This window comes from Antechinus flavipes, chromosome 2 (genome assembly GCF_016432865.1).
Source record: "Antechinus flavipes isolate AdamAnt ecotype Samford, QLD, Australia chromosome 2, AdamAnt_v2, whole genome shotgun sequence".
In the NCBI taxonomy this organism is placed as follows: domain Eukaryota; kingdom Metazoa; phylum Chordata; class Mammalia; order Dasyuromorphia; family Dasyuridae; genus Antechinus; species Antechinus flavipes.
This window is the reverse complement of record NC_067399.1, coordinates 299,597,212-299,617,651: the sequence shown is the minus strand read 5'-3', so window position 1 is coordinate 299,617,651 and position 20,440 is coordinate 299,597,212.

Sequence of the window (20,440 nt, the reverse complement as noted above, 5' to 3'; positions counted from 1 at the left end):
AGAGTGACAATCTTTTCCCTCTCAGAAATTCAAGTGGAGTCTTTTTAAAAAGGCTTTCAAACTTCAGTTTGTTGCATTCTCTGCCTTCACAGAGATATAACCAGATAGTGCCAACAAGCACCCCAAACCTAATAGTATTTAAAAAACACCCAGATGTAAAAAATACCCAAAACCCAGATTTGTGCCAACAGTGTGGCACCCAGAACCAAATAGTTAAAAAAAAAACACCCAGATGTATTGTCCAAAAACATATTCAGACCACACATGTCTTAAAAGACACCCAGAACATATGGCACTCCAGTGGCATCCCACTTTTTATTGTATTTTATTTTTTTATTTACATCTGTCAGTATTTTATTTTTTCTCTGGGGTCCTAAATGCTAGCAAAACAGAACAGAATAGAAAAACCACTTACCCTGCAGGGATTTTAAAATGGACTCTCCTATAGCCAGGTGAAAGCGTCCACAATGAGCCTTGCCCCAGCTGAAAAATGTTCTCTCAGTGGAAATTCTGGAATAATCCAGAGGGCCAGCCTCTCTAATAAAAAGCCAGACCTCAGTCACCCCAAGACTCAAAGGAGAGACCTGAAGGTCTCTAATCTTTAATCCCCCCTCTCATATTTTGCTGGGGCCTCCAAATTGTAATGATGGAGAAACTGAGGCAAGATAGAGATTAGAGCGTTTTTAATATTTTGAGAGGGAAAGATTATATTTGGGGCAAAACAGAATCCCTGTTGTCCCCAGGGCTGAATTGGACTCTTGTCTCAAAGCATTCAGTAATGAGTGAAGAATTCCAGGGATTCTTTATAGGGCTCCAGAGATCAGGAGAGACAAGGGGGTGGGGAGGGGGAAGGAGAGGAGGGGAGGAAAAGTACTGATGAGTGGGAACTTTTCAGGAACAGACCATAAATTCGGTTCTGACAGATTTGGGGTAAGGACCATAAATTCTTGATAACTTAGGAGGACCTAGGAGCTAGGATGTAGATATATCTTCCCCTTATCTGAGATTAAACATTTACAGTTTATGACCTTAGAGTAGCCAGCCCTAAGTTATATTAACCCTAATAGTCAAGAAGGGTGGGGTTTGCAACCAGGGGGATGAAGGCAGAACAATTCAGGGAAACTGAGGCAGAACAATGAAAGGAAACTGTGGCATAACATTTTGTTTAGAACTGTATTCTCTGGCTAATTGCTATACGTGAACCCAGTGGTGGGGGCTCATGCAATGTTTTTGAGTGAGTACTGACCAACAGAATTCCTTGAAGTCTGTGTGGGATGTTAGGAGATACTTTAGGTGCTACACACATGACTTTTCAGTGATACAAATAAAGGGGAGGAAGAAGAAGGCTCAGGAGGGTATGAGACTTCTTTTCTGAGTTAGGCTTGTCCTCAATGATGTCTTAAGTCATCATTGGTAACAACTGAAGCCTGCTTACACCCACTATGTATCTTGATAATGAAAATGAAATAGGGGCAAAACACTGTGGGATCTTGTAAGTGTAAATTAATATATTGAAAACTAATTATGCATGTAGAAACCACTCTGAAGTAAGGATCAAAGGAGTGGCTATTATTTCAGCTAGAAAAGAAGACATTTTCTGTATTCTATGGAATTTAGTATATTTAATTAGTTTTCTCAGATTTAAAAACAAAAACAAAAACAAAAACAAAAACAAACTGTCTAGCTGTGTATGCCATAGGATGGCAGATGGATAAATGTATTGCATCGAGGAAATATTAAAAGAATTAGCAGGCCTCCAGCATGTGAGATGTTGTGATCTGGTCAGGGAGACCCAACTTCAAATATAGCTTCAGAAACTTACTAGAGTCATTTAACATGTTTGCCTCAGTTTTCTTCATCTGTAAAATCAGGATAATAATAACATCTACCTGCCAGTGATATGATCTATGATGTGGGGTTTGTCACCCAATGATGGTCAGCACCAAAAATTGGGTTTCACTCGTGAAGAATTCACAATGGCCATTCTCTTTGGCAAAAGGTAAATTTATTTAGAAGAATAGGTTATAGACAAAATGAAGGTGATGTAATATGATTTTGTAGTTCCCTGATCTTAGGAAGCTTCTAGTCTAACAATAAATCAGTAGTCCTAAATCTTCTAGCTTTGGAATCTGTTTCAGGAAGCCCCCACACCCAGAGTCTGACCACTCTTTGGGTCAGATAGCTTCTGGCCTCAGGAAACTCCCACAAATCAAACTCCTGAGACAAAAACGAATAAGACCACTCCTCAATTCATTGCTGACTGCTAATCTTATCAGTAATAATCTGATCAGCCAAAAAAACCGACTCCTTTCTACATATGAGCCATAGATTTAGCATATCTATAATTGAAAGCTGGATAAATATATCTCCTTTGCCTCTGTTCTCTGCTGAATTCCCTTACAATTCAGTCTGCTTTGTAATAGTGTTACTATTGTTATTGCAATAAAACTTTGCCCCTTGACTAGGAGATGGGTTTAAGCCTGCAAATTCTTTTGAGACACTTCATGACACTAATCTGGGACCCCAAATTTTTGGGGTCCCCGCTTCCCAATCTCAACAAAGGGATACAATAGACATCAGGAATAGTAAACGTGAATTAGAGTGAGAGAGCATATGAAAGACAAGTTCCTCAGTGAAACTCACAATTACCCAGTAGAAAGGGAGTACTGCATGATGTTTGGGCATACCCTTAGCAAGCAGGCTAAATCCTGACAGGGGCTTAACATCCTAGAAGAGTTAGTTAGCTGTGAGGAGAGAAGTAGGCTGGGGAAGCATAATGGAGTTAGGGGAGATACTATGCTTCCTGTCCTATGTAAGTAGATAATAATATCCTGCAACTTCTACTTGGAGTGCTCCCCAGAACTCTGCCCTTGACCCTCTTTTCTTCTTTTTCTTTTATATTCTTATCTCAAGTGATATCAGAAAGCCCTCATTAAGTTCACTTTTTTACCTTTATGCAGAGAACTCTCAGATCTAAATGTCTAGTTCTAGTTTCTTGAATCCCAGTCCCACAATCATCGTCTATTATATATTTTGAACAGAATGTCCTTGGTTATCTCTAAATCTACAAGTTCAACACAAAATTTACAATCTTTCCTTCAAAAAGTCCCCTTCTTCTAACTTCTGTATTTTTTCTTGAGGGCACCATTATTTTCCCAGTCAGATTCACACCATTCATTCATCCATCCTCAATTCAATAAGCATTTTCCCCCATTTAATAGTATATATTTTTTCAATTACCTGTAGACATTGTTTTCAACATTCATTTTTGTAAAATTTTAAGTTCCAAAGTTTTTTCTCCCTTCTTCTCTTCTCTTTCCCCTCCCCAAGATAGCAAGCAAACTGATAGGTTACACACGTACAATCATTTTAAATGTATTTCCACAAGTTGTGAAACAAACATCAGAACAAAAGGGAAAAACCACAAAAAAAAAAAAAAAAGAAAGAAAGGTGAAATAGTTCTTTCTCTAGACGTGGATGGCATTTTCCATTGCAAGTCTATTGGAATTGTCTTGAATTACTGTATTGCTGAGAAGAGGTAAGTCTATCATAGCTAATCATCACATAATCTTGCTGTTACTGTATACAGTGTTTTTCTGGTTCTGCTCACTTCACTTCAATTTATGTGAGGCTTTCTAGGTTTTTCTGAAATCAGCCTACTCATCATTTCTTATAAAACAATAATATTCCATTACATTCATATAACTTATTCAGCCATTCCCCAACCGATGGGCTTCTACTCAATACAATTCCTTGTATTGAGTGCTGCTAGAAACGTATTATTTTGTACATGTGGGTCCTTTTCTTATTTTTATGATCTCTTGGGATAATTAGTGATACTGCTGGATCAAAAGTTATGCACACTGTCAATAAAAAAATTTGCATTTCTCCAATCAATAGTGATTTAGAGCATTTTTTTCATGATTATATGTATCTTTAATTTCTTCATCTGAAAATTGCCCACATCCTTTGATAAATTATCAGTTGAGGAATGACTTGTATTCTTATCAATTTGACTCAGTTATATATTTTATAAATGAATCCTTTATATAATGGCTATAAAAAATGTTTCCCAGCTTTCTGTTTCCCTTCTAATCTTGACTACATTGGTTTTGTTTCAACAAGCACTTATTAAGCACTGTGTCAAGCAAGTTTACACAAAATTTGGTGAAGGAAATGCACAGAAAAGTCTTTGAATTCTTCCTCATAGTTGTTTAATTTTTTTTTTTTTTGCTAGCATCTTTATAGTAAAATTAGGTTTGCAAAGCATTTTACAAATATCTCGTTTTATCCTCAGGACAATCCTGGGAGGTTAAATACTATTAGTATCCCCATTTTACAGATGGGGAAACTGAAACAGACATCAGTTAAGGGTCTTGTTCAGAAACATAGTCATGAAATGTATGAGGCCAAATTTGAATTTAAGTTTTCCTGACCCCAGGTCGGGCACACTTTCCATTATAACACCTAACTGCCCCTAATTAATGGCGAACAAATGGGGATAGATTGCAGAATATTTTTTTGTGAGATTCTATAATTGGATAGGAAAGTGGTAGGTGTTTCAGGCAGCTGCCACCATAAGGCTCTGATTCAAGCACATGGTGTGTAGGTGGGCTACATTTGAAAGCAGATGGCTTGTGGCAAAATGGCAGACAGTCTTTCACTCATTGCCATCATGAATGGATCCTTCCCATCTTGTATTTTATTGTATTCAGGTTCTTTGGTTCTCTTATCTCACTTGCCTCCTTCACACTGTTACTTCCTATCCACCCACTTCTGTTTTTCAGTATCATAGGATTTTAAAGTTAGAGACTTTAGGGGCCATCTAGTCCAATCTTTGTATTTGATAAATGAGGAACCTAAAGCATTGAGAGAGAAAGTTATTTGTCCCAGGTTACATGGCTGGTAACATTACAGTAGGATTTGTATTCAGGTTCTCTGACTTTAAATACAATACCTCTTCTATTATACTTGGAGCCCTCGCCTTCCCATTCCATCCTCCTCATCAGTCTAACTTCACCAAGAGAGATGGTGGTTTGGAACCCAAAGACTGCTGAGTCGGAGCTGGTAAATATCAATCTGCAATAATACAAAGGGATTCATTGATGGCTAAATAATCTGGTCCAAATTTAGATTATGGGCTCTAAGCTACATCAATCATGACCCAGGAAAGGTCAGGGTGATAGAGTAGCAAGAGTATTGGACTTGAGTAAGAAAGCTCTGGTTTCAAATCCTACCTCCCACACTTATCTGTATATTCACAAATAAGTCACTTAACTTCTCTGAAACTCAGCTTCCTCTACAATTAAATGGCAGTGATAATACCCAAAGAGGAAGTGTGGCTTAGTGAATAGAGTGCTGGCTTCAGCTTCGGGAAGACTTGGGTTCAAGGCTCATTTTGGACACAGAGTGGACAAGTCCAACCTTTTTGTAGCTCAGGAAGTTCTCTATAATCCAATTAATGTGGTAGAAGAAATTTCCTCTTTGGGAGTTCCCAATAGCAGAGGTATCAAGCATACCTCCAGCAGACTGTATTGAGGCTTGAATACTAGGAGCCAGATTAAAATGTAATTGGAAAATATTTAACAAAACAAAGAAAGATATAATAAATGATAATATATGGCCGGCTTAATATAAGGCTTAGCACCTCCATTATTTCTGTTTGAGTTTGTATCACTGTTCTATGTCAATGAAATGAAAGATCTGAAGCCACACAAACAAAACAAAACAAAAACCTCACACGTAATAATACTACTCAGAACTGTTGTAAAATCAAATGATATTATATTGTGTGAAGTGTTTGGCAAATCTTGTATGCACAATATAATTGTTAATTGTTATTATAGGAAGTCTTCTCTAATTTTATTTCAGTGCTTTCCCTCTTTTAATTATTTCCCATTTATCCCATTATGTAGTTTACTTTGTATATATTTTTTGCATGTTGTCTCCCCATTAGATTGTAAGCTTCTTAAGTGCAGGGACTATCTTTTGCCTCTTTTGTATCCCCAGCATCTAATATAGTACTTGGCATATAGTAAGTACTTAGTAAATATTTATTGAATTGAATTGAATACCTTAAGACATTAGCTTAATCTATTTTAGCATTCACAAAAATGATGATCTCCACCCCCCCAAGTATTGAATGCAGGACTACTGTGTTTATTTTTGTTTTTTTAATTTTGGTTCCAAAATCTGGGAATGGATCACTATGGTAAGGCAGATCTTAGCATTCGCCTAATCTGATTTCCAAGAAAGAACTGAGAGAGAAATAAAACATGACAAATTTTCATTGATGTCTTTTGAGTTATATAGCGATCATTTCCTGATTTTCACGACCACCAAATAAACATTCTCTTTTAACACAGAAAGCTAATGTGCTGATCTTATATGGAAACAAACTGACACAAATGAACTTATCTGACAGTAAATTCAATATTCCATATCCATAGCCCCTTACATTTTGGCCCAAACCTCCAATTCCCAATTTCTTTTCTAGGACCAAGATTAGTCATCATAATTTCACTTCATTTTCATGTACTATTGAGATTAATGTAGTTACTTTGTGTGTTATTTTTTGCTTCTTTTTACTTTGCATCATCAATTCATGCAAGTCTTCTTACTTTTCTCTAAATGGCTCATTATTCTCATTCTTGTGACCCAATCATATTTCATTACATTCACATACAATATACATTCATCTAATTCCCCAATCAATTGGGATGCTACTTTTTGTGAACGATGTTGATAGTTTCAAGTGAGTGCATGGGTAACATTAAACAGTACAAAAATATACTCAAAAAAGGAAAGAGGCAAAATATAATAGTAATAGAAAATGTCAATTATATAGACATTTATTGACTTGCTTAATGACAATTTCACTCTTCAAAAGGTGGAATAACCAATGGGGAAATGGGTAGGGGGAAATCTATTATGGATCTTTTTCTCACCAATAGAGAGGAATTGATTGTTGGACTAGAAATAATAGGAAACTAAGGGGAAATGAGTGCTCCCTTTTATAATTACTGATAGAGAAAGAGGGGAATACTGGGCATAATTTGACATGCACCCTAGATTTTGGGAGAGCAGATGTCAAAAGGTTCAGAAGAAGGATAAGGTAGGATTCCATGGACTAAAAGTTAGCAGGAAAATCATTTAAAGATGGATGGAAAATTCTCAAGATGAAATTCTTGAAGGCCCAAAAGGAATAAGGAAGAAAAATAGCAGTTATCTGAAGGAACAGTTATGAATATCTACAGAGCTCACTAGCCAACTCAGATTTTAATAGAATTTGTACAAAAGATGGAAGCAAAGGCAGGTGACAAAATGAATACAAAAACATGACAAGATCCTATAAGAATAGCACTAGATAATATGTTTTGCATGATTGAACATGTATAATCTATATTAAATTGCTTCCCAGGTCAGGGAGGAGAGAGGTGAGCAAAGGAGAGAAAAAATTTGGAACTCAATTTTAAAAAATGAATGTTATGTATAACCTAAATTAGATTGCTTGCTGTCTTGGGGAGGGGGAGAAGTAAAGGAGAGAGAGAGAAAAAAAATCTTACTCAAACTCTTACAAAAATGAATGTTAAAAACTATATATGTAATTGGAAAAAATAAAATTCTATTAAGGAAAAAAATTTAAAATTGTTAAAAAATTATTTTCATATATGAATAAAAATATTATTTAAATGAATTTTTAAAATTGTCTTTACATATAACTGGGGGGAAATAAATTATTTTTTAAAAGACTAGTATCAGAAGTTTTAGAAGTCAGAATGAATTAAGACAACAAAAATGGGTTTATTATTATTATTTATTTGTTTTAAAGTCATAGTAGGGGAGGATCAGATAAGAAATAGGATCACTGTTTGGGGGTAGATTGGGTGAAAACTGACTGGAGAGAGAAAGCAAAGCTCTTTCACTCAAATTTTACAGATTTGGACTGGAAAGCATAGGATAAGAATGACTCATAGGGACTTTGATGCCTAAAATAAGCAAGGAAATGATAAGAGAATACTGAACTACCCTTGATAAATTTAAGTCACCTGGCCAGATATTAAGAAAAAAACTGGCAGCTATGATTGCTCATTCACCATCAGTGCTATTCCAAACTTCTAGAGAATAGGGGAGGTATTATAGAGCTAAAGAAGGGTATTTATCTGGTTTTAAAAGGACAAAGCGAAGAGAAATGAATCTATAAGCTAATAAGTTTGATTATGGTTTTATTTTTGAAAATCTAAAAGCCTATTAAAGAGATGGATGGTTAATGAACCTCCAGATAAAGAAGCAGTGATTACAAAGAGACAACATGGTTTCTTTAAAAGACTTTTCTCTTAACATTACTTTTTTTTAAAATGGGATATTAAACCGGTAAATCAGGCTGATTTTTATATAAAGTATATATGATTCCCATGTAAAATGTGTGTTTCCACATATTTGTCTAAACCCAGTTGATGGAAAGGCTGAATACATCTCTGACATCTTGTCTGCTCCTCTTCAAGAGAGATATTGATTCTTACCTGAAAAGTAGCAGAAGGGACAATGAGGCTGATCATACTGTTTTCCCCTGAGAGAGAGGAGTGCTACACTAGACTTATATCTGTTAGTACCTCTAAATATTGCCAGTTTAGTGAAATGATTTCTTTTTATTTAAGTCACTATTTCTTAAAGAGGAAGGAGTAGACCAAGTTTATATATAAAGGCTTGACTTCTCACCAAAAGCTAATTACATAAAAGGCCATCACAAATAGTGAATAGTAAGCCTATCTAAGTAGAAATTAGAGAAGTTATATAGATTAGAATATACAACAAGATATACAGAATGAATGCTCAAGCAAGAGAGAGTCTTAGATCCTACCCAAGGAGAAATTCCCAAAAAGTCTCTAGTGTAATAAATTGGGGATAGGGACATGATCAAGGTGTCTACTCTCTCCCAAGAAGAAATTCCCCAAAATTTGTGTGGAGGCAAACTGGAATATATTTCAGTCAGTAATATATTGAGGATCTGGCTTTCCTTTTTATGTCTGCCTTCCAAAGTTTTTTTTTTTTTCCTTTTACAAGTCTATCCCCAAAGAGCATTTGGAACCATATATGTCTCTTTCTTAAAACAGGAATAAAGAATGATATCTCTCTACTTCAAAGATCTTATAATATATATATTTATATATCAAATAAAATATAAATATTTTATAAAAATTATCTCATACTGTTCTTATGGGAAAAATATGAAAATGTGGGATGGATAATAGCATAATTAATAGCATAGTTAAATAGATTTGGAATTAGTTAAATGGCCAAAATTAATGGTTCTATTTTATCTTGAAAATAGCTCTCCATTAAAGTGTCTCAGGGATCTGTGTTTGTGGGATATTTCAAATTTTCTTCAAAGATTTGAAAACAAGCATAGCCATTAAGATTATAAAACGTATAGATGATACAAATGAGATAGATAGTAGAAAGGGCTTCACATACTGGTTAATAAAGTGAGGATCCCAAAAGATCTTGAAATTCCAGGAAATTAAGCTAAATCTAAAAAGATAAAATTGACTAAGGATAAGGATAAACTACTGCATTTGGCTTCAAGACAGTACACACAAGTACAAGACAGAGGAAGCATGGATTGCTATTAGTTCATTTGAAAAAGATCTAGGGATTTTTAATGAACTGCAAGTTAAATAAGAGGCAACAGTATGATATGGCAGCCAATAAAAACTAACATGATCTCTGGCTACAATAAGAAAGTCATACTTTTCAGGGAAATGGATGTGGTGGTCAATTAATAAATAGGTCAATCAACAAGCATTTATTAAATATCTACTATGTGCTAGGCCCTGTGCTAGGCACTGGGGGGTATAAAAACAAAGAATGAAATAATCTTTACTCTCAAGGAATTTTGCCCCACTATAGTCTGGTCTACTTGGATTACATTTGAAGTATAATAACCAGCTCTGGATATCATGTTATAGAAAGGTCATTGATCAGGTAGAAGAAAATAAACATCATATGATGAAAGACTTTTGTGTGATACAGAAATTGTTTGTGTCAAATAGAGGTTATTTAAATGAACTATGAAGTGTTTAGCCTAGAGAAAGGAAGGATCATAGTAAATATTTTAGCTCTTCCTAAGTATTTGAATGGTTGCTCTGCAGCTAAATTGTGATGAACATGGAATCAGGAAAACTTGAATTCAAATCATGTCTCAAATACTTGTTAGTTATGTGTACCTGGACAAGTCCCTTAAACTCTTTCTGAGTCAGATAATTAGTGAAATAAGCATTATTAGTGAAATGAATTATTTCACTAACAATATTCATTTCACAATTAATGAAATGACTCATTTCACTAATTATGATTATTATAATTAGAGGATTAACCTCCCAAGGTTTTTATGAAGATTAATTAGATAATACATATAAGGCACCTTATAAACTATAAAGCACTATATAAATTCTGTCTATTCAAGACTCATTCTTTTTTGATGCAAAAAGGTAGGACTAGGAAAATAAGTGGAAGTTTGTATTGTGGAAGAAAGATTTCCTTATCAAAATAGTCCAAAAGCTTGCAAAGAATTGGAAACAACATAGATGTGCCATCAAGTGAGAAAGAGCCAAAGAAACTGTAATACATTAATATAATAGGATATTACTGTTCTGTGAGAAATAATGAATATGAGGAATCCAGAGAAGTATGGACAACCTTACATGAACTGATGCAAAGTGAAGTAAGCAGAATCAAAAAGATAATAGATACAATAACTATTATAGTGTGTACATGAAGAACAACCATCACAAAGCAATCAAAAGTGAATGTTGCAAAATTACAAAGAATAAGGATGGCCCCAAAGAAGAAATATGAGAAGGCAATTAGAAGAAATTTGAGAAGACAGTTTTTCCCTACTCCCTTGCAGAGATTGGGGTTATTGGATGGCCACTGGTGTGGAACATTGCAAATATATATCTTTGATGTTGTGATTGGGTTGGTGAATTTTTCTCTTCATCTTTTTCTTAAAATAAGGGATTGATCTTTGAGAATAGGAGTATGATGTCTTAAAAATTTGAGATGTAGAATTTCTGGGTTTTAGTATTTTATTACTAATGCTAGCATCTTACTAATGAAATGGGTCAGTGATACTCTTGAATGCCAAAGACCAATTATGGTGATGGTCTCACATCACTGTGAATGTTCCCGAGGTTAGGAATCAGTTCTGATTGATTAACAATTAAGGAGGAAAATGTACATTGTAATGAGAGGTGGACTTATTCTAATTTGGGGATATGACATTGATCATGTCCCCTATTTTTCTTTTTTCTGAGGCACTTAGGATTAAGTGACTTGCCCAGGGTCACATGGCTAGGATGCGTTAAGTGTCAGGTCCTCCTGATTTAGGGATGGTACTCTATCTACTGCACCACATAGCTACCCCTATTTACTTCTAAATTGTCCAGCCTTGGCCAAACTAATCAAAGAAATTATCCTCACCTAATCTGAAGAGAGAGAGCACAATGGACTTCCCTACCTAGGTGGGGTCTGAACAAGATAGAGAAGAAAGCTAATTCAATCTCATTATCAGTAATGTCCTTCAGGGACTGAATAACCTATAGGCTTCTGAAAAAAATCCTGGTCCTATTTCAATAATTGGTTATTTGATCCAACCATTTTGGAAAGCAATTTGGAACTAAGCCCAAAGAGCTATCAAACTGTGCAGTTTGATCCACCAGTGTCACTACAGAGTCTGTATCCCAAAGAGATCATTTTAAAAAGGGAAAGGAACCACATGTGCAAATATTTGTGGCAAGGAACTGGAAATTGAGTGGATGCCCATTAGTTGGGGAATGGCTGAATAAATTATAGTATGTGGTATAATAAAATATTATTGTTCTATAAGAAATAATATGTAGGCCAACTTCAGAAAAGCCTGGAAAGACTTACAAGAATTGATGCTGAGTTAAGTGAACAGAATGAAGCTCTTCTCAATCATATGGTGATTCAAGGCACCTCCCATAGACTTGGGATGGAAAATGTCATCTACCTTCAGACAGAGAACCTGTCTCTCTGGAGATTGAATGCAGATCAAAGCATAGTATTTTTACCTTTTTTTTTTGTTGTTTGTTTCTTTCTTTCTTGTGTTTTTTTCCCCTATTGGTCTGATTTTTCTTGCACAACATGACAAATATGGAAATATGTTTAAAAGGATCTCACATATTTAACCTTAATCAGATTGCTTGCTGTCTTGGGATGGGGGAGGTAAGGGAAGGAGAAAGAAAAATTTGTAACACAAAGTCTTACAAAATGAATGTTGAAAATTGTATATGTATCTAGAAAAATAAATACTATTGAGAAAAATAATTATTAATTATTAAAATGAGAAGAAAAATAACCATTTCTTTCAGGGGAAAAGATGAAGAGGGAAATTTTGAAATTGTAGAACAAAAGATATCGATAAAAATCCATTAAAAAAAAGAAGTCCACAAGTATAATGAGCACCCTGGAGATCTTCAAAGGCTTATTTCCTATTTGTTAAGGTTGCTGTTAACTGATTCTTATTCAAATGAGCTCAAAACAATTACACTTGAGAACTCCAAGATTCTATGATTCTATACATAGTAGTTCCTTACTGAATTATATACTCTGTATATCGATAGTCTGTGTTTCATTATGGAAGGTACATTTTAAGAAGGACATGGCCAAACTGGAGTATGTCCAGAGGAGCATAGTGAGAAGACTGAAGCCCATGCCAAATGAAGATTAATTAAAGGAAATGTGAATGTTTAACCTAGAGAAGAAAAGACTCAGTGGAGAGAGGATGTGGGACAGAGGACTACTTAATGAGAATGCTATATAGGGGATGGATGTTTTTTCAGATGCAAGTTGAACTAAGTAGCCTCTGCGGTCCATTCTATCTTTATGATTTTTATGAATCCTTCTATTTAAGAACATGCCTGAGTGATGAGAAATCTCAGTTAACCAAGATGACATTCATTGCCCTAAGGGCAATGAAGTACACTCTGTAACTGCTAGTTCTAGAGAAATGTCAAGAACCAGTGAAATCCTTAAAATTATGAAACATACAAAAGAAAATTCTTTTCAAATGTGCACAGTGTTCCTATTAGAGCCACAACTCCAGGTGCCTTTAGGGTAGCAGACTCGCAGCACATGAAGGAAGAGGGTAACAAAGCATTCCAAGGAGTGAAGAGGTCACAAAAATTCACATTTCCTTCTAAGGAGCAGCCTCTGTAGACCTGGAGCCTTATATAGCTTTTGTGAGCATTACTCTGTTGATGAAGGAAAGCTTTGGTTTTAATCTATAATCTTCCATCGGCCCAGGAACCAGGAAAAAAAAAAGAAAAGAAAGACAGTTCTCATTTTTTCTCTGTTATTACCACTGTCAGTATAGATGCATATGTTTGTAAGTTTGTAAGTACAGATATATGTATCATGTGTATCATCATCCAATATAACCCTGCTAACTTTGTTCTGGGTTCTCCTTCCTTCTCAATATCCTGTCTCTATTAATGATCTTATCAGTTTATGTGGATTTAATTTTCAACCTTATGTTGATGACTCTCAGACTTATATATCTAATTTATATTCTGCAATCTCATATTACCAGCTGTCTATCAAATATTTCAAACTGGATGTGTCCCAGAAATCTCAAACTCAACATATCCAAAACAAAACTTATCATCTTTCCCCCAAAATTCTCATCTCTCTTCCAAACTTGCTATTTCTGTCAAGGGTATCACCATCCTTAGTCTCTCAGATTCACGACATTTGTATTTTCCTGGACTCTTTGCCATCCCTCAATTCAAACATCCAATTAAATTTCCACATCTTGTCAGTTCTACCTCCATAACACTTCTCAAGTCTATTTTCTTCTCTCAACTTAAAGGGTCACTTTCCAACTTGAGAACCATATCATTTCTGGGAAGTATTTAAATCACCTCCTAAATGACTTTCTATCTTAATTATGTCCCCACTCTAAATAATCCTCCAGATAGCTGCCAAAGTGATTTTCCTGAAATGAAGATCTGATTGCATCACTTCTGGGAATAAATATTAGTTCCTTTCTCTGGAATTTAAAGCCCTTTATAAGCTGTATTCAACCTATCTGGGCAGCTTTATTATATATAACTACCTTTCTTTCACTTTATGGTTTGGTCAAACTTATTTTCATGCAGTTTGTCACACAACACTTTTCTGTCTGTCTCTAAACCTTTTCACTGACTGTCCCTCAAACCTAGAACAAGTGACTTTCTAAAGTCCTCTTCCTTTTAAAATGCCTAATTTCCTCCAAAGCTCAGCTCTAATGCCATTGTACACTTGAAGCCCTTACTAATTCCCTCATCTATATTTTTCCAAAATAACCTTATATCTATTTTGATTTTGCCAATATACATACATGTTGTTTTATTATTTTTAAACATGTCCAACTCTTCATGAATGGCATGTGGTTTGCCATTTCCTTCTCCAGCTCATTAGACAGATAAGGAAACCAAAGCACATTTGTCCAGGATCACATAGCTAATAAGACTCTGAGGCCAGATTCCTGACTCCAGACCCAGCACTTTATCCATTGTGCCATCTTGATACCTAAACTATACATAACTATACATCTCGCCCAAGGTTAAAGTGAACACTCTTCAGAGGTAAGGATTATCCTACTTTGTCTTTTTATTTCTTGGGCTGGCACAATGCCTGATATGTATTAGGCTTGTTGCTTGTTGCTTGATCAAGTGAGTTGTCCAAAGAGGGTCTCTTAAAAACTTTTTCTGAAGCTTCAAATAATGCACAATTCAATTGAAGCAATAGGAGTATTTAAATGTAATTATTCTACTGGTTTAATGCCATATTTTTCTGAATAGCTTTTCAGTAATGGAGAACTCTAAGTTCTAATTGTTTTCTTTATATTAAACCTAAATTTTCATTTCTATAACTTTCATACATTAATCCTAGTCCTTCAAGCATATTAAATCTTCCATGTGCAAGTCTTCTAAGAACTGAAGAAAGAAAACCTAAACTATAATCTTTAATCAGGATTTTAAGTACATAATATTTTAGGGAGGTAGTATGTGACAGAAGTATCAAAAAAAGGAACAGACTAAGGGCAAAATGATTAACCAAACAAGATCCCAAATCATGGGACTTCAGCAATTAGGAATAGCTTCTTCAGAGTTGGTATCCATGAAGTGACATTTGAAACATTCACAGAAGAATGCATTGATTGGACTTTTCAAGTCTCTCAACCTATGTGATCCGCAAATGAGTATCAGTTGGAGTTCATAAATATCTCTGTGATCTTGGGCAATCACTATAATATAATAGGAGAAGAGAGGAAGTGGAAAAAATAAGATAGGATAGGAATTGGATAAGATAGGGTAAGGTAGAGTAGGTTAGGGCAGGGAAGTTAGGATAAGATAGAATAGAATAGGAATTGGACAGGATAGGGTAGGATAGGACATTAAATGACATGATAGGATATGATATGACATGATATATGATATGATATAATAATATAGGACTGACTTGTCCTCTCTAAACTGAGGAGGTTGGACCAGATGCCCTCTAAAATCTAAGGTCCATTTTAAAACACATGATATATACAAAATAATATAGAATTATTAACAATAATTATTTTAGATATTGTATACAACTTTAATATTTTGTATAATATTTGTAAAGTACTTAGCACAGTGCCTAGCACCTAGCAGATGTGTAATTCCCTTGTTCTTTTCCCCATCTGTCCTCTTCTCTAAGTGCCTTTAATTGCAGAATTGCTTAATCTAATCCTTAGATGCAAACAATTTGATCTTGGTTATATGACTACCATCTGGGTCTCCAGAACCAGATGTTCCTGGCTTCACCTTCAAATTTTGTCAATCTCATTTTAAGCATAAAAGGTGTGTACCATCAGCTGAGATTGCTAATTGATTATTACTAAGACCTCCTTCTCAGATTCCAGGTAGGAAGTTCCTGGGACCTATATATCTGTATCTCTAGAAATAGGTTATAACAATGTAAAGTGAGGGTCCTGAACTAGATAACTTCTAAGGTCTCTCCCAACTCTAAATCTTTGATCTATGATTTAGAACTAACAGAATCTTCTTGTTGTTTAGTCATTTCAATCTTGTTCTACTCTTCTTGACTCTGTGGACCTTTGTCCACGGGATTTTCTTTGCAAATTTACTAGAGTGGTTTTCCATATCTTCCTCTAGTGGTAAATAGAGTTTAAATGACTTAGCCAAGATCATACAACTACTAATGTCTGTAGGCAAATTTGAACTCAGGTTGTCTTGACTCCAGGCTCAGTGCTTTATCCCCTGAGCCACCTAGCTCCCTCTGGATAGAACCTTAGAGTTCATCTAATCATGGAATCTTAGAATCAGAAAGAGTTCTCAGAGGTCATCATCTAGTCCCATTTATACCCAGGATCATAAAATCAGATTTGAAAGGAATCTTAGAGATCATTTAGTCCAATAATCCCCTCATTAGGTAGATAAGAAAAATAAGGCTCTTGAAATAATAAGTGATTTGTCCAAGGTAAGTTTGCTTTTCTGTTTTAAAGCTTCAAAACATTTCTTAAATGTATGAATTTATTTAATCTGAGAAGGGATGAGGATATGAGGAAACTGAATCACGTTTTTTTAATATCTTTAGTTTCATTAGAGAAGAACTTGAGATTCTCTATACTCTGCTGGATTGTTCTGTTGGACTGGCAGCTAAGTGGCACAGTAGATAGAGCTTGGGGCCTGTAGTCAGGAAGGTCTGAATTCAACTTATTAGCTGTGTGACCCTGGGCAAATCGCTTTACCCTGTCTGCTTCAGCTTCTTCAAAATGAACTGGAGAAGGAAATGGCAAAAAAAATTAGTATCTTTGCCAAGAAAGTCCAAAAAAAGGGTCATGAAGAATATGACACAACTGAAAAACCACTAAACAACAAGAGCAGGTTGTTCTGGCTTCTCTCCTCAGGTCAAAAAAAAAAAGCCATTTATATCCTAAGCAGAAGGAACTCAAGAGTATTAGAGTGAGGAGGGATTATAAAATAATCTAGTGTGTCTTGCTCCATATCCATTACTTTGTAAATGTGTAAATGGAGACTGAAAGAGATAAAGTGAATCAAGTCACACAGACAGTTATTGGTATTAAGTACTCTAGACAGGGAGAAAGCCAGCTTGAGATTAAGTGGAAGTAGGAGTTGGGGGAAAAGAGAAAGAGAGAGAGAGAGAGAGAGAGAGAGAGAGAGAGAGAGAGAGAGAGAGAGAGAGAGAGAGAGAGAGAGAGAGAGAGAGAGAGAGAGGTAGGAGGAGAAGAAGAAGGGGGAGGAAGAGAGGCACAGAAAGAGATAGAAACAGAGAGAGAGGTGGGAGGTAAAATAGAAAAGGAGAGAGAGGAGAGAGAGAGAAAGAGAGTGGGGGAGAAACAGAGAGAGAGAAAGAAGGAAAGGTGGGGAGTAAGTGAGAAAGAGGATATCCAAATGAACAAAGTGGCCTTTTAAAACACATCAGACCACAAAACAAAACAAAAAAAAAAACTAAATAAAACCCAAAGAGAAGGCAGAGGAGAGGATGCCTAGTAACTGCAGCTGTAGCTAAGGCCAGATTGCTAGAGATGGAAAAATGTAAAGACAAGGATTGTCAGCCAAGCTTGCAGGAAATTAGACTTGCTTGATCTGGACTGACAATTCCTCAGATGTGTTTATCAACTCTATTCTAGGCAGAAGCCTTTGGGCATTCCTAATGCTCAGGGAGAACCAAAGATTGATTTCCTATGATTGATATCTCAATGCTCCAATGCAGAGTTATTGATTTCCTTTGCTCAGCAATTCAGGCTTAATGTTGGGGAAGAGAAGAGAAGAACTATTGGAACCATGCCTTCTGTCAGTCACTGGGCAAAAGGAAAATTTACTAGTGGATGTCACATTTGATAAGATGCCTTATTAGACTGACAAGTGAAGAGGAAATTAATAATAATATGATGATGAAAATTACATTTCTATAATGATTTAAGGTATACAAAACAATTTAGATACAAATCCAAACAAAATTGGAAATGTTAACTGTATTGTTCAACACTTTTACAAAATAGATTAGAGAGATCCCAAACAGGAATGATAAATATAGTTAGAAGTATCAGAAGAGCATATTTTTCTTTTCCCTTCAAACTCAAAGTCTGCTTACCCAAGCTCTATCATAGTAATTCTTCCCAAAATGCTATTCTTTTCCAAATATCATCATCATTCCAATAGCAGAGATGAAATTTTTGCAGTGGTCAACAACTCATGTCAATGATGCTTCTTTTGGCAACATTAAGTGGTAAATTTTTCTTTCTATTCTAAATAACTATATTAGATTATACTTATATAACACCAAAGCAATTTAGACATGTCATCTTTGAGCCTTATAACAACCTTGTGAGATAGGACATAAAAATATCATTATTCTTATTTTATAAATGACAACACTGATATTAGAGAAATTAATTAACTTGCCTGAGTTTACACAGGTAATAATTACTAGAGCTAGGATTATAATTCAAATTTTGTAACTCAAAGTTTAGCAATCTTCCATCCCAATATATCTTACCAAGAGGAAGAAAGAGGATCTAATTTTACTATGTCTGAGGTTCTATATATGTGGGTACTCCCTCCCCTAAGGAGTCCCCAGTGCCTTCTCATCTTGTGGGATTTATCTAATTACACACCCAATATTTTTTCTTGTTCTTTTAATGTCTCAGGATGACCCAAAGGTTGTCCATCTGTTGTCTTTTATTTTCACTATAGGCTCTCCTTTTCTGCCCACTAGACATGATCCTTAGACATTTTTCTGGCACAAATTATCCTTGGTAACATACTTTAGTTTTCTTACCCTTACCATATGTCTTTTATTTAAAAAAATTATTGTCAAAAAAAGGCTCATAATTAGGGAAATTATCAGCATTAGCCTTACCAAGTCATGGTGGGGGAAAAGCTTCCCCACAAGAGAATGGGTGCTATTATTATCCCTATTCTATTATTGAAAAAAACAAGGTGGCTTGGGTGGTTTGCTAAGAATTACACTACTAGTAAATGTCTGAGGCTGGACTTGAATACAAGTCTTTCTGACTTCATGTTCAGAACTCTAGCCACCTTAATGGCCCACTGTGTCACCTAGGTTCCTTGATGAAGTCACTAAGTGAGAAAAAAGAGAAAGAGGCCCAAGATATCATCTTGTGGTAACAGTTAGGGATGAGACTGGTGATAATTCAACAAAGGAGAATAAAATAGGTTAGACAAGTAGTAAGAGAACCAAGAGAGAACCTTGTCTTGAAATCTAGAACAGAGAGAATATATATATATATATATACACAGACATATATATATATGCTTTATGTGCTGTACTTTGCAGATATTGTGTTTTTAAGTTTATTTTTAATTTTTTTAATGGATTGTAGCAACCCTAGGTGGGAGCAAGTCTACTGACACCATTTCTCCAAAAGCATGTGCTTACATCATATCTCTGCATTACATTTTGGAAATTCTCACAATATTTCAAACATTTCATTTTTGTTATATCTTTTATGATGATCTATGATCGATGATCTTTGATGTTACTATTGTAATTATTTTGGGATGTCATGAACTATGCCCATGTAAGATGATGAACTTCATTGATTAATGTCATGTATGTTCTCACTGCTTTACTAACAGGCAGTTCTCCCATCTATCTCCCTCTCCTCAGATTTCCCCATTTCCTGAGACACAACATTGAAATAATAATCCTACAATGATCTCAAAGTGGGGCAAACTTATTGTTGTCTTATTTTGAGAATTGGAATTTTGGAGTCAATTATCACTCAAATTCTCAGTATTTTCTGTACATAAGACTTCAAGCAATGTGTAACACTTCCCAGATTGGGTATAAGCCTTTCCTAGAAACAACATAAATAACACAGAAAAACCCAAATGCTTGCGATAATCTACCCACTAACAGTTCAGCTGCTCATTGCTCTGTGGAAAAAAGAGATCTCAAATGGCTCTCTTACTTCCCTTTCTTCCAAAATAAGCAGCTCTGCCACTCAAGGATGAATTTGGGATTCAGAAGCCTAAGGCTCTCCTTTCTTTCATATATAGTTGATTCTATAAAGAGCTTCAGAGAGGGAGAGAGACTGATAGCCTTATTATAGTTATTCTTGCTATGGTCCTTGGGATCATGAGAGTTGTTCATTATACTTGAAGAGAACAAAAGATGTCAGAAGGAAAATGTTTTGACTTGCAAGTGAATTGGATTTAAGTGAATCAGGGCTGTGCAAAGTCATCAGGTTCACTCTCTCCTCCAGAGTTATTGGACTCCAGTGGCAAAACATCGGTCACGACAACTGGTGATGGCTCTGGATGCTGTGGAAAACCCTTCTTTTTTAAGATAAGGTTTTTCTTAGGTCTCACTTTTTTTTGAAGCAATGCCC